This window comes from Podarcis liolepis (genome assembly GCF_965112155.1).
Source record: "Podarcis liolepis genome assembly, chromosome: 6".
Classification (NCBI taxonomy): domain Eukaryota; kingdom Metazoa; phylum Chordata; class Lepidosauria; order Squamata; family Lacertidae; genus Podarcis; species Podarcis liolepis.
The window spans coordinates 74,857,785-74,878,384 of NC_139559.1; the positions used below are offsets into that span (position 1 = coordinate 74,857,785).

At 41.1% G+C, this 20,600-nt stretch overlaps 1 protein-coding gene across 3 annotated transcripts in view; it reads left to right on the forward strand.

Annotated features, from left to right (window-relative positions):
- The window catches only part of DPYD (dihydropyrimidine dehydrogenase), a 490,336-nt gene that overhangs the window by 435,181 nt on the left and 34,555 nt on the right, over window positions 1–20,600 (forward strand). The gene's annotated exons all lie outside the window — the stretch shown is intronic.

Below are 20,600 nucleotides of genomic sequence, written 5' to 3' on the forward strand. Positions count from 1 at the left end.
CTGATGTATGGGGGGCTCATTCAGGCTGTATCAGGGCAAACCTTTATTTCCTTATAATTTCCCATTAGCAAATACAACAATTTATTTTATTTTTTTGGAAAATGTCACACCAATTAAAACAGATTTAGAGTTTGGGTCACAGTCTTGAACAATGAGACCCGTTCCCTGGAGGAGCTCCACCTCCCTTTCCAGCTGATCTGGTTGGTGCAGAGGAAACCCAGAAAGCTCACGCCACTGTAGCCATGTCGGAATTCTCTCCACGTCGCCGCCATGCTTAAGCATTCCCAATTTGCAACAGGATTCCTCGGGGACTGTTGCCAGCTGGAATAAGTTACAGCCGGCTCAGGGTGACTTTTGCTTTCAACGAGGAGAGCCGTGGTCAAAACCGGCTTTTTAATTTGCTCCCCGGCGGCTTTTGCCTCCCCCCACTGCTCAGGCTAGATTTTCAGCAGGAGGAGGAGAGAGAGAAAGAGAGAGAAAGAAAGAAAGCACTAGGCTTTTGTTTCTGGCTTCTGGAAGAGATTCACTTTGAAGAGTGCTTTCAGTTATACATCATGCCTATTGATTATCCTTCGAAAAATCTAATATAACATGGTTGAAAATGTTGTATAAAGCAAAGATTTACAAAAGAATAGGATTTGGAGTGTCAGATACCTCCAAATCTCTGCTTATCATTGCTGGAGACTGGAGTTCTTTTCAGGAAGGTGTTAGTGGGAGGGGGGAAGGTTTCTTTGTTCTCTGTGAAGCTCTGAAAATTATAACATTACCTTTCGATTGTAGAGACAATCCTATCACTAAGCCCTGGAGAGTACAGTCTTTCTAGGTCTTTTTTTTTTTTTAAGAATAATAATTAAACATTTTGGGGGGTGGTTGTTTCAACTTCTAAAGCTCAGTGGTTAAACTCAGGTGCCTGAGGTTATGTACTAACTCCCTTCTGCTCAGGGTCTCTTTGCCACCCCACCCCGCTTAGCAGCCCCCTCCCCAGACACTTATTTTCATAGTATCACAAGGCTTGTTCACATCTGCCTAACACAGGGCCATCCAGAAACACAAGGACTTTCATCTTTTGTTGTATCTTTGCTTTATGGAAAATAGCACTTGTGGGAGAATCTCCCCCTCCCATCTCCCCCCACTTTTCAGTGTTTTGAATGAGAAGAGGGATTGCAATTCATAGTTTTCTCAGCTTGTCACTATATCAAGAAATAATTCTATATAAAAGTATGGTGCAAAAAGCTTCTTAAACATTTAGTAATATAAATGAATCTTAACCCAAAGGCTGATGCCATAAAAAAGATTGAAGTGAGTGAGGGAAGAGGGAATACTGTCATATCCAAGGTAGCTCAGCTGGCTAGAAGGGATGCAGATGGCACTGTGGTCTAAAACACTGCACCTCTTGGGCTTGCTGATCAGAAGGTCGGCGGTTCGAATCTGCTTGATGGTAGTGAGCTCCTGTTGCACTTTCCCAGCTTCTGCCAACCTAGCTGTTCGAAAGCATACCAGTGGCAAGTAGATAAATAGGTACCTCTGTGGTGGGAAAAACATTTCCATGCGCTCTGGCTTCTGTCACGGTGTTTCATTGCGCCAGAAGCGGGTTAGTCATGCTGGCCACATGACCCAGAAAGTTGTCTGTGGACAAATGCAAATGCCGGCTCCCTTGGCCTGAAAGCAAGATGAACGCCACACCCCATAGTCACCTTTGACTGGACCTAACAGTCCAGGGGTCCTTTAACTTTACTACTTCTTTTTTTAGCTTACCTGGCTATGTTGGAAATCTAACATGAATGGAAAATCAAAGGGACTAATCTTGTTTTAAAGACCATTGGATGGAAGCATTAAATTATTTAGCAGATTTTTAAAAACAAAAAACCCTGTGCCCCCTCTCCCCAGACTAAATCACTGAAAAGAACAATTCAGTCTAATACTCTATTATATATTTGTTTTCAGGCTGAACCCAAGTAGGCTCCCTGCACTGCTGCTGAAGCAGAGGTGTCTGCTAATGCAGGCAGAAAAGGAATTTTTGCTGACTTCCCCTCCCCAATGCAGGCCCCAGCTCACCTCCAAAATTTATTCTGTGGGGTGGGGTGGGGTTGTGACATCCTCCAGATTTTTTTTTGGGGGGGGGGTTGGATTCTGGAGATGGCAAGAGGGATGGACAATTGGAAAAATTGCCTCCTCTTGTCCTCCTCCCTCCTTTGTGAATGCTTCCACCTGGTTGAAAAGCCCTTGCAGATCACCAATGGGATTGTAGCATTACAATTTTATCCTTCCCTTCCCTTTATCCTTGAGCTCAGGACAGCACACCTGGCTCTCCTCCCATTTAATCTTCACAACAACTTTTTGAGACACGTTTAAGCTGAGATGTAGTGAGTGCCTGGTGGTCAGTCTGTGAACTCCATGGTTGAGTGGGTGTTTGGGCACAGCCCTGAGTCTAATGCATGGATTCTCCAGCTTTTTCGGGGGCCCATGGAGGGATACACTTGGAATTTTGAGAGTGCGCCTTGGGTGCCGTTACAAAATGAGTGCCCTGGATGCATAGCTGTCAACTTAGCTGTTACAAAATGAGTGCCCTGGATGCATAGCTGTCAACTTGAAAATAAGGGATCAGCAGCCTTAAAAATAAGGGATCAGCAGCCTCACCTGTCCCGGAGAGCCTCAAAAATAAGGGATCAACAGCCTCACCTGTCCCGGGGACAGTCTATGGGATACCTAACAATCCGGGATAGCAGCGGGAAACGGCACTGGAATAAGGGAATTGCCCGCAAAAAAAGGGAAGGTTGACAGCTATGCCTGGATGAGGGGTCATGCTCATTCACAAATGGCTGCCAATGTGGGAGTAACCAGCCACAAAACACCCATTTCATAGATGGCAAAGTGATGCTGAGATACAAGGGACTCACTCCCCCCCCCAAAAAAACCTAAATGCAAATGGGGTCTGAACCCCAAAACATAAAACCATTCATTTCATCCTCTAGTCTTCTTTTCCAACATCCATTTCTGGATACAGATAAGGCATCACGTTCATTTTCTGGGGTGAGAAGGCTGACGAAGGAGATAAGTGGCAAAACTTGCATCTGGGTGTCATCTAAAACTATTGACATACAGAATCCTGCATCAAGTGGCAATGTGGCCCATGCAGGAACTGGAAGCTTGCCTTCTACCTCAGGAATGCTCTCTGAAACCCTTCATTTGAGAGGAAGGGTGAGGGGGGATATAAATTAAATGAATAAAGTAAGTAAATTATCCCACCCATGTCCTGTCATTTGCCGTCTGATCTTCAACATGTTTAATCGGAAGTCCTGTTCGTTTTGGAAGCCATTTTTAGTGCAGCAGCCTATAAACTGGAAAGAAATGAAAAGGGTGTAATCCACTCCCTATATTCTACTGAAGGGCACAGCTAAGTGCCAATGATTTGCTTATCTGTGCCTGGAGAACACCCAATGAATTTGGAATGCTTTGCCTGCTCCCAGCCACCGTAAACATTTAGCAGATGTTATCCAAATTTCCCTTCCCTGTTAATGTGACCCAGCAACGTAGGTCATTTACTAGGAGAATCTGAACAAAAATATTGACAGACTGCTCAACCCCACAGCTGTGTAACCCATGATTCAAAACTTGACAAATTAGTTATAACTACGTATAAAAGGGAATTATCTCACTTAGTTTCAGTCAAAGGATCTACTTCCAAATGAGTAAAGTGGTCAGAACACTGTATGGTTTTCATAATTATGTTGCTATTTTCAAAGGGATGCACCACAATTTAAAAATAAAACAAAATGCCAAGGTATAATTTTTTAAAAGAAAAAGTGTAGCAGCTCTTAAGTCTGTTTTTAAATAGTTTATAGATTTTGATCAGGTTTTATGTATAATTTTATCTGTATACCATTTGGAGGGTATTATTTTTTACTTTGAAGTTTCTAAATGAAATAGTGAGTTTTGTTTCCACCATGTGGACAACTATCCTATTGCGTGTCTAGCTAATGGTATACAGTGGTACTTTGGTTTAAGAACAGCTTCGTTTATGAACAACTTGGATTAAGAATGCTGCAAACCCAGAAGTAGGTGTTTTGGTTTGTGAACTTTGCCTTGGAAGCAGAACATGTTTTGCTTCCTGTTGAGTATGTTCCATTTGTAAATTGAGTACCCCGCTGCTATGGGAAAGCACGCCTTGGTTTAAGAACGGACTTCCGGAACAGATTAAGTTCGTAAACCAAGGTACCACTGTAGATTAGATATTTTGGATATGGGTAAGATGTAGATGGGATTTTGAATGTTGCTTTCTAGAAGCATGCCAAAAAGGTTGACTCGGGGGAAGGAGAGGGGAGGTTCTGAAGAACCTTGAAGAATCTCGCACAGCCCTGCTAACAAGATAGGTCCAACCCTTAAATTTTATACAAACTTACTTGGGAATAAGCGCCACTGGACTAAATAGTGCTAACCTCTGAGCAGAAATTTTCAAGGACAGAACTGTGCTGTCAATCAAAGATATAGGACGAGACTCAATTACATCTTCTTGGTTGTGCAAAAGGAACACTGCTTGTGCAACAGGACTTTGGGTTTCTTCTCTCCAGACCCCATACTTCCCCCCTCAAAAGAAAGAATCTGTTCTGGAGAACCCTCCCCCCCTTCCAGAGCAGTTTTTCAGGGGGTTGTGGGGGACTGGAGTGGAGATTGTCTCCATCAGTGCAGTTTGTGACTTGCGCTTATCGAATTTGCTTCATTGTTCTTGTTGCTGACTGAAGTTCTTTCTCTGCATCACTTTTTCATCATAGGTTAGTTAGAATTCAAGTGTATTAAAGAGTTTAATAAAAGCTCTCATAAGCCTTGTGCTGTTTGAGGTGCTGTCAGACATCCTGCTGTGAATTGCTTCTACTTAACTTTTGTGTTAGCTGGTGGTGATTCTTTTTTTTAATTTTAATTGGTAATAATAACAGCTTATTTTTTTGTTGTGGGTTTGTTGATTCTTTTGCATTGTCCATGAAATGTTTTAAGCTTCAGCAATTGTTTGTATCGGACTCTGATGTCGTTTCATCCAGCAAGTATTAGTTTGGAGGGAAAGGTTTGTAATACAATACAGTGAATTGTGGAAAACCTTTGGTGGGGGGAAGAAAAGGGATCTAACTTCTCATGTGAAAACCCAGCGCAGCAAACGTGACACATTGTTTTTCATTAATTTCCATGATTCAATTGGTATTCCCTTGCAACCTGACAAACTGTACTGTGGAACAGAAATAAAAACTTTGGATATAAAACAGGATTAGCTGATTAATGTAGGTGTAAGGATGCTTTTGCCTTCAAACTAATGTTCCAGGGGACATTGGGGATAGTGTAAAAAATAGTCTGCTAAAACGTGTGTGTGTTTTCACATCATATTCCCCATAGTAGAATTGGATCGATAAGTAGTCACTATCTGCTGCTGTCTGTCTCTTCCAAGAGTCTTTCATTGGTTGCTGACTTGATCGCTCTCTGCAGACTTTCTGCAATTATGTTTGAAAAATGTACTTGTGTCTGCTGGTGGTAACAAAAAGGTTCTAGTCTATAACCGCCTTTAAGTCAGTTCATCTACCTATTCAGGTGCCACCAGTATACAAACATGTAAATAAAGCTGGTTCTCTCCCCTCCACCACCACACACATTTGCAAACACACACACACACACAGAGAGAGAGAGAGAGAGAGAGAGAGAGAGAGAGAGAGAGAGAGAGAGAACAAACCAATACAAAAATATTATGTAGCATCAGTTTAGGATTATTGTGTATGACACCAAACTATTTTGCTGCACAAGATAGGAAATCCAATACTTGTAAACAGTGCTTTTTTCTTTTAAAAAAAGGTTTAGGGGTACTCTCATTTTCCTTCACGTATTGAAATACTGCCGCTCAATGAGGCCAAAATTAGATTCACAAAATGTTTAGGCGTATGCGTACCCCCAGGGAAAAAACTACTGCTTTTAAATATTTTTTAAGAAACCAGAACAGATTCAATTCCATTCTGGCCTTTTTAAATCAGTCAGTTTTTTGTAACACAAAACAAACACACACACACACACAAAAAAAAAACACAGCGCCTTTTGGCCACCAAACGAAATGTGTTGTAGGCACTGGAATAGAAGAGTTGATAATTTTCAGCAGAACTGAAAAATCCATGAGCTGCTTTTTGACTCCCGGAGGAGAACATTCCCATCACTCTGTGTTAAAGGGCTAGCTTGGTTCCATTGTTTACTTTTACCTCTGAGATATGCATTCCGGCTCCATTATTGATTCTGAGCCGATATAGGCTGAGCTGCTGAAAAACCCTCTTGCGAGGCAAGCAGCGTGTTACATGCAGCCAAGTCCTGTCCTGAGGAGGAGACACAGCGTTGGGAGGCCTGTGTTTTGAATGGAAGAGATGCAGAAAGTGCCTTACTATTTCCACCACTCTTTAGTGTCATTCCTCACAAAATTATCCCCATGCAGCTGCTGGAATTTGAGGTTCACATTCAGTAAGCATGCACCTGCAGTCTCGCAGTGGGAAAACCAGTTTGGGGAGAGGCCATTTTTGAGAAGTGCAGAGGCAGGAAAAGGGTTAAATACCTTCCTCTACCTGCCCAGTTGCCCACCCCAATGGCTGTTTTTTAAAAAAAATCAGTGCTTCACTAGGCATGTGTGTTTTATACATGTAAATCATATGCATCATATACACATAATTTGAGGCAGACCACATATTTATCATTCAATTTATTGTTATTAAATTGCAAATGTACACATGATTAGAAACAGCTACATAGATTAGTAAGTTATATAACTGCATGACTTTGTTATAGATATATACTACGCATAGCAGATTTGTGCTTGTGTAAAGAAGGCAGCGTGCTGTTTTAAAGAATAAAAATACTACCCCCTCGTTATTGCAGCATTAAGGCAGGACGTGCGATTGGGGCAGTGAGGAGAAATCTCACCAATTATAAACAAAGTGGTAAGAATCTGAACAGCATGCAGCAGTTTTGAATCTCACCACTGTGTAAAAAGGTGCAGACATGCCTAGCGTTCCTTTCTTTCTGGCAGCCCAGTCCATAGAGCCTTCTGGTGTATAGCGGAGAGCAGGAAATGAGTCTCTGCCCTCACAAGCCCATACCTTCCAACATTTCTCTGATGAAAATATGTTAGTCCTATTCAGTAATAATAATAATAAATTAATAATACCTCATCTTTCTGACCTCACCCGTCTGTCCTAACCATTCTGGGCAGCTTCTAACATATATAAAGACATAATGAGCATTAAACAACTACCCTATACAGGGCTGCCTTCAGATGTCTTCTAAAGGTTGTATAGTTACTTATCTCCTTGGCTCGGGGGTTGCATTGCTCCATAGCCTCCAACATTTCTCTGATGAAAATAAGAATTTCCTACCACACCCTCCAAGATTTCTCCGATGGAAATATGGACAGCCTAAGGAAAAGAGGGACATTCCCGGATCAAATCAGAAACCGGGCTGGTTTCTGTAAATCCAGGACACTTGGAAGGTCTGCAAGGCCCCCCCCCCAACCTCCCAGGAATGTCACGAGTGAACACGCCCATTAGCATGTGCCTCTGTCCAAGTTGCCCATCCTTGATTGTGTCAAATGGAATCTGTACATAGCAAGATTGTGCACAGGGATGAACACTCACATGAGACCCATATCAGAGAAGATTCTGCATGTTATGTATTCGCGATCCTAAAGCTTGTGCCCATACCAGTCTGGGGGTGAGGAGGAGATTCTGTATGCACAGTGTCTCTGTGTGTGTGCACTGTCCCTATCTAGGACCCCTTCGTGAGATTGTGGGTTGTTATAAAATGTCCTTTTTGCAAAGCGCCAAGCTATTTTCAGTAGCAACTTTTAAACAAAGGATGCTAAAATGATTGCGAGGTGAGTTTTAAAATGATTTAATCTGTGTGTGCCTTCGTGGGCTGTATGTTACGTTTGCTGAGAGTGCTGTGTTTTAAGATTTTGTCTTTTTCAGCTAGTAAACACAGCCATTAGAGAGAGTGAGAGAAAGAAAGAGAGAGAGAGAGATCAACAGCAATGTATTCCAGTTAACTCTTTAGCTTTGGCAGTTTTAGTGTGTTCACTGCTGGCGTTGGACACGGTGCCAGAAAAATCCAGCTCCTGATGCAAAAGGATTTAAAAATAAGTCAAGCCCTGCCAAAAATACATAATTCTTTTTTGTACTCTCCAGTTTGTTTTACTTACAACAACGGCCTGGTCATACCCTACAGCATGCATTCATTACAGTGATCTTTGACTGGCAGATGCAAAGTAATAGGATGCATATTTTAGTGCTTATTATAATACCCCTGTCCAAAAACAACTTGACAAATTTGTGATTTCGACAGTCTCTCATTTTGCTGGCTGCAGTGCTCTGTGATTGCCTGGTCCACGTGGCTCCCAGATTATGCATAGCACCAATACTTCTCATTAAAATGGCCACAGTTCACCAGTTTCGGTAGCTTGGAACGAACTTGGAATGAATTATTATACAACAAAGAGGCTGCTGTCATGCAGAACAAAAGACAAGCAAAAGAGAGCTTTGGCTTAATGAGGCTAAGTGAGTGGCTCCCTTGCATCACCAGCTACTTGACGGCCTTTGAGCATGGATTTTTTTCTCCCCTACTCCACACACCAAAACCTTTGCCCTATTATTTTGTGTTTATGCACCTTGAGGCTAATATACATTTTAATATGCTGCGCGTTGGGAGGGGAACTGGTGGAATCAGCCATTAGATTACAACATGTGCATTCCCTGTTAAATTAATGACAGCCGAACACAGAGATAAATTTAGGTTTTCATATTTAATTACAGTGCACTGCAGTACGTTTAGCAAGGATAAATTGCACTATTATTATGTTTCAATTTTTTTGACATCTTTTCCTATTAACGACGAACCCTTACCCCCTTCTACCTCTTGCCATACATAACATCTCTCTATGTTCCATCAACCCCTTCGCACTAAGTGTGGCTTCACTCGATACATTCCCCCCCACACACACATATTTTTCATGGCTTAGGGTTAGATTAATAGATGGGATGTTTCAAGGAAAGAGCGTTGGGTTTTTGCGTCGTCAGGAAGAGCAGCAGTGAGGCAAACGACGAGGAAACAAATGACTTGTGGTGGCAAGCCTTCAGATCCCAATTTTTGTGTTTGCATTTGTTGAAGTCATTTGCTACCAAATGTCTCTGCACAATCACAGACGCAGGTAGGTAGGCTTGGTCTGCTTTCCCTCCAGAAACTAGGTTCGTGGTAATAAATGCTGGCTCATGTTGCGTATGGTCATGTGGAAAAATTCTGGGGGTAAACCAGCCTATTTGTGGCCCTTTTCTATTATTTTTTGATTCATTTCTTTGCATAACCTTTAATGCTGAAGTGCTAAGAAAGTTCCTGAAACAAGCTCATAATGTGAGCTTTAACTCCTTCTAATACTCACCTTGAATGCGGGTGGCGCTGTGGTCTAAACCACTGAGCCTAGGGCTTGCCAATTGGAAGGTCGGCAGTTCGAATCCCCATGACGGGGTGAGCTCCCGTTGCTTGGTTCCAGCTCCTGCCAACCTAGCAGTTTGAAAGCACACCAATGCAAGTAGATAAATAGGTACCGCTCCAGCGGGAAGGTAAATGGCGTTTCCATGCGCTGCTTTGGTTTCGCCAGAAGCGGCTTAGTAATGCTAGCCACATGACCCGGAAAAACTGTCTGCGGACAAACGTCGGCTCCCTCAGCCTGTAAAGCGAGATGAGCGTCGCAACCTCAGAGTCATCTGCGACTGGACTTAACTGTCAGGGGTCCTTTACCTTTACTTTTTTAATATTCACCTTTATTGTGGCAGGGGTGCTGCCAGTCATGATCAAAGCTCTTTACCCCCTTACATGTTATCATAACATATTTGGGAGGGAGGCCCATAGGTCAGTGGTAGGGCAACTGTTTTGCATGCAGAAGGTCCCAGCTTCAGCACCCAGCATCTCCTGGTAGGGCTGGGTGAGGCTCCCTGTCTGAAACCCCAGAGGGCTGCTGCTGGTTAGTGTAAACAATACTAAGCCAGGTGGGCCGTTGATCTGACTCGGCTTCTATTGTCCTGTAAGACTGCATCATACAATCCTGTGCTGCTCTGAGTTGATGTCCTGTTTTTCTGCCTTTGTGGTCAGCATTCATCAGGCAAGACTGCCTACTGCCAGAACTTGATTCTTTGTGATTTACTTTTGTTTTGCTCAGCTGGGACCATCTGCTATTTGGCTCCTCCTCATCTTCATCTATTAGTAGCCACCTGGTCACCTAGCTGATGCTGAAACTCACCTAGCTGATGCTGAAACCCAGCCACATGGAGAGAGGGCTGGGACAGTGGGGCTTGCCTCTTCAGCTTGGCTTGAGCCAATTGCCATTTGGCCTCTCCTTTCCTCTGCGGCCATTCCACCTGGCCATTTAATACTTCTATAACTTTTTGACAAATTTGTGCCTGAAGTTGCTGGCTTTCCCATTCTCCCCCTTTCCACATTTTTTTCTTTTGAATTGTCTTTTAGATTACAAGCCTTCAGGCCAGGAATGTTGTGTATGGGTTTTTGGGGGGCGGGGAGTACAGTGCCTAGCAAAATATAGGTATGTGATGATGATGATGAGTTTGGATTTGATATCCCGCTTTATCACTACCCTAAGGAGTCTCAAAGCGGCTAACAATCTCTTTTCCCTTCCTCCCCCACAACAAACACTCTGTGAGGTGAGTGAGGCTGAGAGACTTCAGGGAAGTGTGACTAGCCCAAGGTCACCCAGCAGCTGCACGTGGAGGAGCAGGGAAGCGAACCCGGTTCACCAGATTACGAGTCCACCGCTCTGAATCACTACACCACACTGGCTCCTACTGAGCCTCTTAAACTGTAACTCCTTACTTTTTAATGGTCAGTCAGTTTTGCATTATAATTTACAGAGCAATAGCCTGGCACCACAATTAGGGCAGGCAGGGCATCCTTGGTAGCAGCCCCCACCTCTGGAACATCCAAGTAGAAACATTTAAGATGCTTTTGCTTGGCCAGGCACCATAGAACAGTCATTTCTGGATCTAGGAGTCTTAAGGGTAAAGGGGACCCCTGGCCATTAGGTTCAGTCGTGGCCGACTTTGGGGTTGCGGCGCTCATCTCGCTTTATTGGCCGAGGGAGCCAGCGTACAGCTTCGGGGTCATGTGGTCAGCATGACTAAGCCACTTCTGGCGAACCAGAGCAGCGCACGGAAACGCCGTTTACCTTCCTGCTGGAGTGGTACCTATTTATCTACTTGCACTTTGACGTGCTTTCGAACTGCTAGGTTGGCAGAAGCTAGGAGTCTTAGCAGACCACAAATTTGATGTGAGTCAGCAATGTGATGCACCAGTAAAAAATAAAAAAAGCTAACGGCTTGAAGTTACAAGAAAGGAAATTTTGACTAAATATCAGGAAGAGCTTTTTGACACTAAGAACTGTTGGACAGTGCAACAGTCTCCCTCAGGAGGTGGCAGACTTTTTTTTTGGAAGGTTTTTAAGCAGAGGCTGAATGACCATCTGTCATGGATGCTTTAGTTGATTTTCCTGTGTTTCACGGGGTTGGACTAGATGACCCTCAGAGTACCTTCCAACTCTACCATTCTATGATAATATGATCCTATAGATTTTTATTGCTGCTGTTTAATGTGTTGTTGTTTTTTTGATGGTGTGGCTTTTAATTGCTTTCTTATCATTGTATGGTGTTCTGTGCCTTGTTGTAAGCCAACTACAGCCTGAAAAGCTGGTGGGATATTTCATATATAATTGAACATGAAAGTATGACAGAGTCATGTAGCTTCATAGTCTGTGAGATGGGAAAATTCTCGGCACATATAATAGAAGGAGCCATGTTCAAGTGGAGTATTTGGTGGCAGAAAATGGGAGGCCTTTGCATGTGTGATGCTCTGGAATGCAGGTATAACTAGGTTATGGGGCTCTGGCCATAATGGAGCTTTCTTCTAAGTGAATAGAGCTCAAGAAAGTCAAAAGCAATAAGTCACCTTTTATTACTTCTGTAGTAAATTAAAGTAGAAGTAGTGGCTAATATAAATATAATTATATTCATCTGAAGACCAAAGGGCAGTTTACAGTATAAAAACACAAAATGCATAGCATGGCATTGAAACAACAACAATTCTGAATGTTGCAGCACAACTATATATGCATTTAAGTAGTGATAATTTTTATTATATAAATAGATATGATAGATAGGTAAATAGGTAGATATAAACAACAACATACAATAGCTATAATATAATATAATATAATATAATATAATATAATATAATATAATATAATATAATAGCATTATATCTTGGGTGAGGCCATCTGAGAACCTACTGTAAACAAGCCTTGCTTTTGAAATGGTTTTGTCTAGGCAACTGCAGTGTAGTTCTTGAGTAGGACCTGCTCTCGGTCTGATCCAAATAGTGCAAAATTCAAATGAGGCTTAATTTCTCCACCTGTCCCACTGGGGCAGGTTCTTGCCATGCTTATTTGGGAAATATGCCAGACTATTAGTATCTGTGTAGATCTGAACCTTTGCTGAATCTTGAGAGTACTTTCAGGTTGTTTTGAAACAGAAACTGTTCTTTTCCAACTGCTCTGGAACTTGAAAAGCCCAGTTTCTTATGTCACATAATTAAAGATATATTCCCCTCCAAAAAAAGGGTTTAAGCAAGCAATAACTTGAAGGAGTAGATTTTTCCAACTCCTACTGTGACTATAAAGAGGTAGAAGATATTATGCTACAGGCTTTTCCCTAGATTATTCCTTATTGGACAGTTGTTTCATGACAAAAGACCCTATGATTTGATGACCGGAGGGGTCATGACAAGAATAATAATCACTGTTTTAAAGGGAGCCTGGATCTTAGTGATAAAGCATTCATCATAGCAGTCAGCCGGAATTTGCTGGTGGAAGAATTTTCTTCAATGGCAGAGAAGGGCAGTTCTTTAAATTCAGAGCAAGCTTTCCGTATATTTCTCTCTCCCCATACCTCAACTTTTGTTATGTCTAAAGCACTGTAGAATACTTGAATTGCACTAGTGAAATGCATATTCAAAATTGTCCATTTCATAAATGCATTGCAGTTACTTATGATATAATTGTTTAACTGTACTTGTAATATGGAAAGTACTTAGCATCATTTCGTTTTGTTTTCCGTGCAACAAACACCCTTTTGAAATGGACCATTTTTTTACTTTCATTTTAGGGATGGAGACTAACTGAACACTAAGATAATGGCCAAATGGCAACTAGGGTCTAGTTGCTTAGTTTTTTCTCCTTTTATTTAGTAACGTTTCTTAGAAGTGCTACTTTAATGTATGTTACAGTATATATTCACTCTTACTTTGACTAGCATTCTTATTTCATTGGTAATTTAGGGTTGTCTCCAGACCGTTTATGGGAGGAATTCAGTCACGCACCAAGAAGTTAAGTTTGCACAATTAAAGTGGATTTAAAGTGTTATGTTGTAACAAATCCACTTTTTTAAAATACTGATTTTATATGATTAGGTAGGAAAAGGATGGGAAATGCACTAAACCCAATAGACAGATGGGAAAACTGTAAACCTCTACATTAAAAAATCAGGATGGATGTTATTTGTCATATAACATCCCCACAAATAAATAGGAACAAATGCTCAATAAACCACAGACACCATATAACCTCTGCATAAGCTTTGTGCAAGCAAATCTGTATGAATGCTCAATAAACAGGTCATATAGAGGAGTTCTTGGGCAGGCAGTCCTCAATTGGAAAATCACTGAAGGAGGGGGTGGGGAGCACCAATAACTATGAAACACAATAGATGCAGAGTTTTTCTTTTCCACTGTGACAAATCTGCAAAAAATAGCTGCATTCATTGTGTTCATTTATGGCTCACTCTGTTGTCAACTAGTTATTAAGCAGAAAGGAGTTCAGAACAGACTGGGAATCAGAAGTTCTTGTTTAGAAAGAATGGTTTTAATCTACTTGTTTAGAAAGAATGATTTTAATCAAGGCTGTGTCACCATCTTAGTCATTACTCATGTGGGTTTTAGTTGATTCATTCATTAATTAATTTGCATTTGCATATAAGTAAAGCAGTAGTTCTGAAGCAAACAAAAAATAATAATAATTCTTACATCAGGGATCAGGAATCTGTCGCCCTTCAGATTTTGGAATCTGACTCCCATCTTTCCCCCACTTGCCATGGTCTACTATGGTCAGGGATGATGAGAGTTGCTCTTCAGCAACATCTCAAAGCCCAAAGATGCTGCATCCTTGTTTTAAGTTCAGCATGTTTATTTCAGCAGACACCATATTACAAGATGGGTTATCCTAAGTGTTCTTAGAAGGTGAAGTTTGTCATCTGCTGTTTTCAGGTGGCCTTTTTAGTTGATCAAAAGTTTTGAACGTCAATTAATTTAAACCATTACGCAATTGAACATTTTGATTATCTATGAGAGCTGTGACAAGAAGTTAACTTCATTGTCATGCACTATCTAATATTTGTTTTGATTGTGCATGTCCAATCTTTATTCCTCACCACAATGATTTGATGTCTGGTACATGCATACGTCAATTAGCAAGCATCTCCCAACAGTGGTGTAGTATGAGGGGGTGTGGCACAGGTGCAGTTGCCCCAGGGGCAAAATTGTTAGGTGCACAAAATTTCAACACTCAATGCTGCCTCAGTACAGTTGCATGCTTCCGCTGCTGGGCTCTGATGAAAGCAGCTCCATGCAACCCAGGAAGTGACCTCTCCAGACAACAGAATGACTCCTCTTTTCTTATCTCTGCGGATGGGATCTCCTGGGTGACACGGACACTGTTAGCCAGTTAAATGCACATGCATACTCTGTCCCTTTCCCTCCCTCCACGCAGCCCTCCAACCCATGCTATGCCACTGTCTTTCACCAAAATAGATGTGCACATTGACCGCATATTCCCATTCCCTCACAGGCAGTTTACCTGGTGCATCCTGTACTCCAGCTCTCATACATGGAGCTGAAGAAACTCCTGCAGGCTTGTGAGTGGCCAGTTCAGGCACATCCAGGCTGCACAATTTAGGTTGCCTTTTTGAAGGGGCTAACTTCTTGCATTGCCCAGTTTACGAAAAATATATATAATTAACAGTAGCCCTTCCGCCCCAGTAAGTGTAGGATTTCAGCCTCTGCCTAATCAACAACTCAGGGACATGTTACAGCAGTGCAGTAGCCAAAAACATTCTGGGAAGCATCCTATTAATTTCTTGGAATCTTACTCATTCTCACTGCACTTCTGTATTTTGAAAACTGACACTTAAAATAATTATGCCTCATCCCTGCTGACCTTATTTGCCCTTTATTCAGATCAGCGGTAGACCATTTTTAATGAAGAAAGCTCCGTGATACGCTGTGCTTTGCATCTGAGATTTTGATTGTCATATTCGTTAGAGATTTTCATGTAATTCATTGTGTAACTCGGGGACTATAAGCCATGCCTTGCATCTTCATTCTTACATATATCATTTTCCACAACCTGCCCCTTTAACAACTGGGAATTATTTAGGAACGCTGCTCCATGCACCGTATGTATGGAGATCCCCCACCAATGGTAGATTGTTTCACAGTTTGTAAATAGCAAGCAGTATTTTACTTCAGCGAAATTTAGTGTTACTTTAGGAATCCAGTATATAAGGTGCTGATTTCTAACAATCCAGTTATGCAGATGTAATGGAGTGTCACTCTATGTGTGCTACATCATGGCAGGTAACAAAAGAGGAACCACTGTTTGGAAAAAAAATAAGTAAAGAATACTCTTTAAAACCAAAAGCAGACATTCGAACAAAACTAAGACAACCACAGTTGTAACCTAAGCAAGGAGTGGCTAAGCTGTAGCCTTCCAGGTGTTAGTGGACTACAACTCCCATCACCCCTGATCCTGCACTGGCTGTGCTAGCTTGGGCTGATTGGAATTCAACAACATCTGGAGGGTCACAAAGAGGGATGAGGGGGGAAATTAAATCAGTTCTCATTTAAAGGTGAACCTAGCTAATTTGCACGTTCCAAAGCAATACAAGAACTGAAACAGACATTCTCAGTCCTCGGAAATTTGAAATGCAGTTCTCCCGCCCAGTTATGTGTACAAAAATCCATAAATGGTAGGGGAACATGTGCCTAAAAAATGCATTCATTAGTAAAATACTATACCAGAAAAGCAGCATACTAGATAAAATTGCTTTGTAAATAGGTGTATGTTAGGCAAAAATCACATTCCAAGCTTTGTATATTAGGAATACACACTAAAATACTGATGACTTTTCATAGGACAAAAAAATAATAATTTGCAAATGCATGTGGATGCCAACGTTGTTACCTTTTAATGCTAGTCATAAAACTTTTTCTTACTGAACCATTCGCCACAGTGTACCTGATTTTCTATCTGCTGGTGTGTGTTTTTTGTGGTCTTTGTTAGTGTATACAGGCACATGTATATTATATAATTTGTTCTTGTTGTAAACCACCCTGGAATTACTTTTGATGAAACGTGTCCTAATAATATATTTATTGAGTAGATAGATGCTAATATTAATTTGAAGAATCTATTGGTCTTTTATTATTTAGTTATTCGTTCATTATTTGAACATTCATTTAATTTTATTTAATGGGGTTGGCGTAACAGTGAATAGTTTTATTGGATTTGGATATAACAGACCCACCAGGTCTGCTGTGTACCCATAAAGCTGACTGTATGACATCACAGGGTAGTAAGAAATTACTAAGTTCCTTCACAGACTTCCTGAGAGGTTCAGTAAGGGCGTGTACAAATGTGCCATTTTTTGACCAATGGAGGCCGTTTCGCTGTTCTGTAAACACATGCATTTCTTCAGCTCCTATGCAAGCGCTTAACACAAAACAGTTTAGCAGGCAGGATATAGAATGGGGAAGATGAATTTGTGGAGGTCATTTATTGGCCAATGCTATAATGTCACCAGCTCCATTATCCCTGGAGCGGCTCTGCAAGTCTTCTCAAAAATATTTGCAGGTTTATTATTTTTTTAAAGATAAGTGGATAAACATGCAGACCAAGCTTTCAGCTTTAATAAAGATGAGTAGCCTGCTGAAAGCATGGAGGGCTGCTGTAGAACCTGAAAAATAGATATATATTTTTAAGCCAGTCTCTCACTATATGAAAAGACTCTGTGGTGACAAACATCGTCATCTCACCCCTAAACAAGGGATGATAAATCACGATACTAAATAATAGCTTAAGGTTGTTGTACATATTCCTTGACCTTTTCTTCATTCTTCAGACCTAAGAACTCATACTGAGAAGCATGTCCTTTAGGAAATTGGTGTAACTTGCACTTTGTGTGTGTGGTCACAATATCCGTCCTGCATGAAAAGCACAATCCCAGAGTCGGCACCTGACATTCCAGGACGGATGCCAAGGCCCCAGAGTGCTGACTCATCCCATCACCACCTCTGAGGAACCCACATGCCAACCAGCTGGGTCCATAGGCAAGACATTTAGTTTTCCCTCAATCTAAACAATGCATGTTTAGCCAGGAGAACAGAAGATTCAGGGAAGATACGATAGCTGTCTTCAGATAGCTGCCGACCATGGGGTGATGGTTGTAAACTGATTTCCGTAATTACTGTTGCAACCTATCCTGAGATTTACAGACAAAGGGCAGGCCATTATTTATATATATATATTAAATGACCAGACAAATAAATATGCGAAGGGCTGTAAGAGACAAAACGTAGGACAATGCCTTATAGTGACTCACACAATTCTTCTATCTAGCTCAGTATTTTCTCCAGGATTTCAGCCTGGATTTTTTCCCAGCCCTATCTGAATAAAGACTCCAGGTTTCAATGTAGGTCTCCTGTTGAGTCATCCTCTTCTTTGGCAATCACTTGTAACCAAGTAAGATTGTCTTCCATGAACATGGCCTTAGCGGTGTGTCCACAAGTGACTATGGAGGCCAATTCTGAAGCCACACCTCCTTCCAAAGTGGGGACATAGGTTTACGGGCAGGAGTTGATCACGGTGAAGATTTGCCGAATGTGCCTTCCTCTTAGCTCATTTCTCACTTTTATCCTTCTTCAAAGTTCATGATGCCTTTTGTAGAAGCTATTTTCCCAATTGAATCTAATTGAGTAATACTTAGGTGAGTCCTGCTCAAAGGGTTGTATCCAACTAATAAGCCATGTGAGTGGAAGCCCTGTGGAAGGACTTCTGCTTACACAATGGGGTTTTTCCTCCTCTCCACCCACTGCATGCACCCCAAAATTGGCTGCATGTGCATGTCGGGAAATCCCAGGGGGAAGAGATGAGGGATCATTCTATCTGGCTAGGTGCAGTGCTTCTACTGATGAAACATTGATCATAGTGTAGCCCTGAATTCCACTCTATGACTTGGTGGTATGCCGAATATTTATATTCAACAACATTGAATTCATGGTTAATTATTCAATGTAACTTAAATTTAATATGCAGACATGGAACATAGGGTGCCAGGCCAGTCTATTTGTCCATCCAGCCCCATAATGTCCACTCTGACGGGCAGTGCCTCTCTTGGGTCTCAGGTGGAAGGTCTTGCTCATCACCCAACCATTTTGACTGAAGGAACATTTCAGCCTCATCATGTATGGAGGCTCTATAAATACTTTGAGAAGACAGAGGGGTTCATCTTGAGAGCATGATGAGCGAGTCTGTAATATCATGATTACAGTCGCATTCTTGTTGCTTCTGTGCTGTCATTCAGTAATGAACTGGCAGCGAAACAATTTGGGTTGTAAGCAACTGATGCATAACAGTCTTAACCCACGACTATCGTCAACGCTCCCAGCTCAGTCCTGCAAGAGTACTTCACATTTTCTCATCATCTCAGCCCATAAACTTATTTCCTCTTCAGCAAACACCAGATGCCACAGGAAAAAATAGGGTAAAGTTTTCTTTATTTGATTGTGTGTGTGTGTGAATATGAATATTGAACAGAATTAAAACATTAGGCACAGAACCTTTTTTGTGTGCTTATATCCAAGTTTCAGAAATACTGGAATTAGCACACACACACACATACACACACACACACACACACACACACAACGTACATTAATAAAGCTATGAGGAAGCATTGTGTGTAAGAATGGCATGATTAAGCACATTGATAAAAGCAACCCCATCTCTACATTGGATTTATACCTGAGCAACCCCGAGAACAGTTATTGCCTCTTCCGAATACTACTACATCATCATCATCATCATCATTTATATATATCACCCTTCATCTGAAGATAGCCAGGTGGGTTATAGTTTAAAAATACAGAAAACACTGAATACTTATAATAATACTAACAAAAATAACCCATAAAGCCTCTCCCACAAACATGTTCAAAAGGCCATAGATTGTTTGATCAGCCAAAGGCCTGGTTACAGAGGAATGTTTTTGCCTAGCACCTAATCATAGCTTCCCTGGGAACGGCATTCCACAAAGGGGAAGCAATTTCTCTGGTTAGTTTGCAAATTCAAAATTTCTTTGTCTCAACCTTTTAATTTTCCATTCAATTTCTTGGTTCACTAACATTGAGAATTGGGCCTGTAACATTTTTATATTTTGTTTTATTGAGTCCTTTCCAGGTTTCTTAATCAACTTTTTCATTTTTTATCAGTTCATCCATAATTTCCTTTTTTTTACCTTCTCAAATTCTTCTTTGATGCACACTTTGCTGAATAAAAAAACCTCTCATTACCACCTTGCTTATATCCCATAATATATTTAGATCTGTCCCTTTATCCAAATTCAGTTCAGTTCAAAATAATCCTTCAGAATTTTTTCAGCTTTTTGCATAGTTATTTGGTTACCTTGAAGACTTTCATTTAGCTTCCACCTCAATGTGGAGTTTTCTTCTCCTTTTAACTCTAATAAAGTCTTTGATTGTATTTCAGTTCTTTTTATTCTCAGTGTTAACTAATTTGATATCCATATCGAGTTGATTCTTCCGGCAGACTGATTTGGCTCCAAATAATGGGTATATTCTTTTTCAAATGGGTGTCTAAATTGCCAAACATCAATCAATTTAAAATTCTCCACCAAATTGAAGAAAGTCAGAGGTAGTCTACCTTCTTTTGAATCCGTTTTTCTTATTGTCCTATCCATTTCTAATGAGACTACCCCATTTAGGTCACTCATTAAAATTACTTTTTATCCATAAAATCAAACAATTTTTCTCCCAATTCTTTATAAAATTCCAATTTTTTAATCATTTGGTGTGTAGGTTCTCATTATCACAATTTTTTCACCTTGTAATGTTATCTCTATAGCTATCATTCTTCCGTCCTCATCTTTAAATAGCTGTTTGGGGTTGTATTTGTCTTTTACATAAATTACCACACCTCATTTTTTTGTGTTTTTTTTTTGTTTTTTGTTTTGTCTTATCTGATGTTATAAAGTCCATCCCTAATATTTTACAGTGGTACTTCTGGTTGTGAATGGGATCCATTCCGGAGCCCTGTTCGCAACATGAGCAGAATGCAACCTGCGTCTGTGCATGCGTGGGTCGTGATTCGCCGCTTCTGCGCATGCGCGTGACGTCGTTTTGCACGTCTG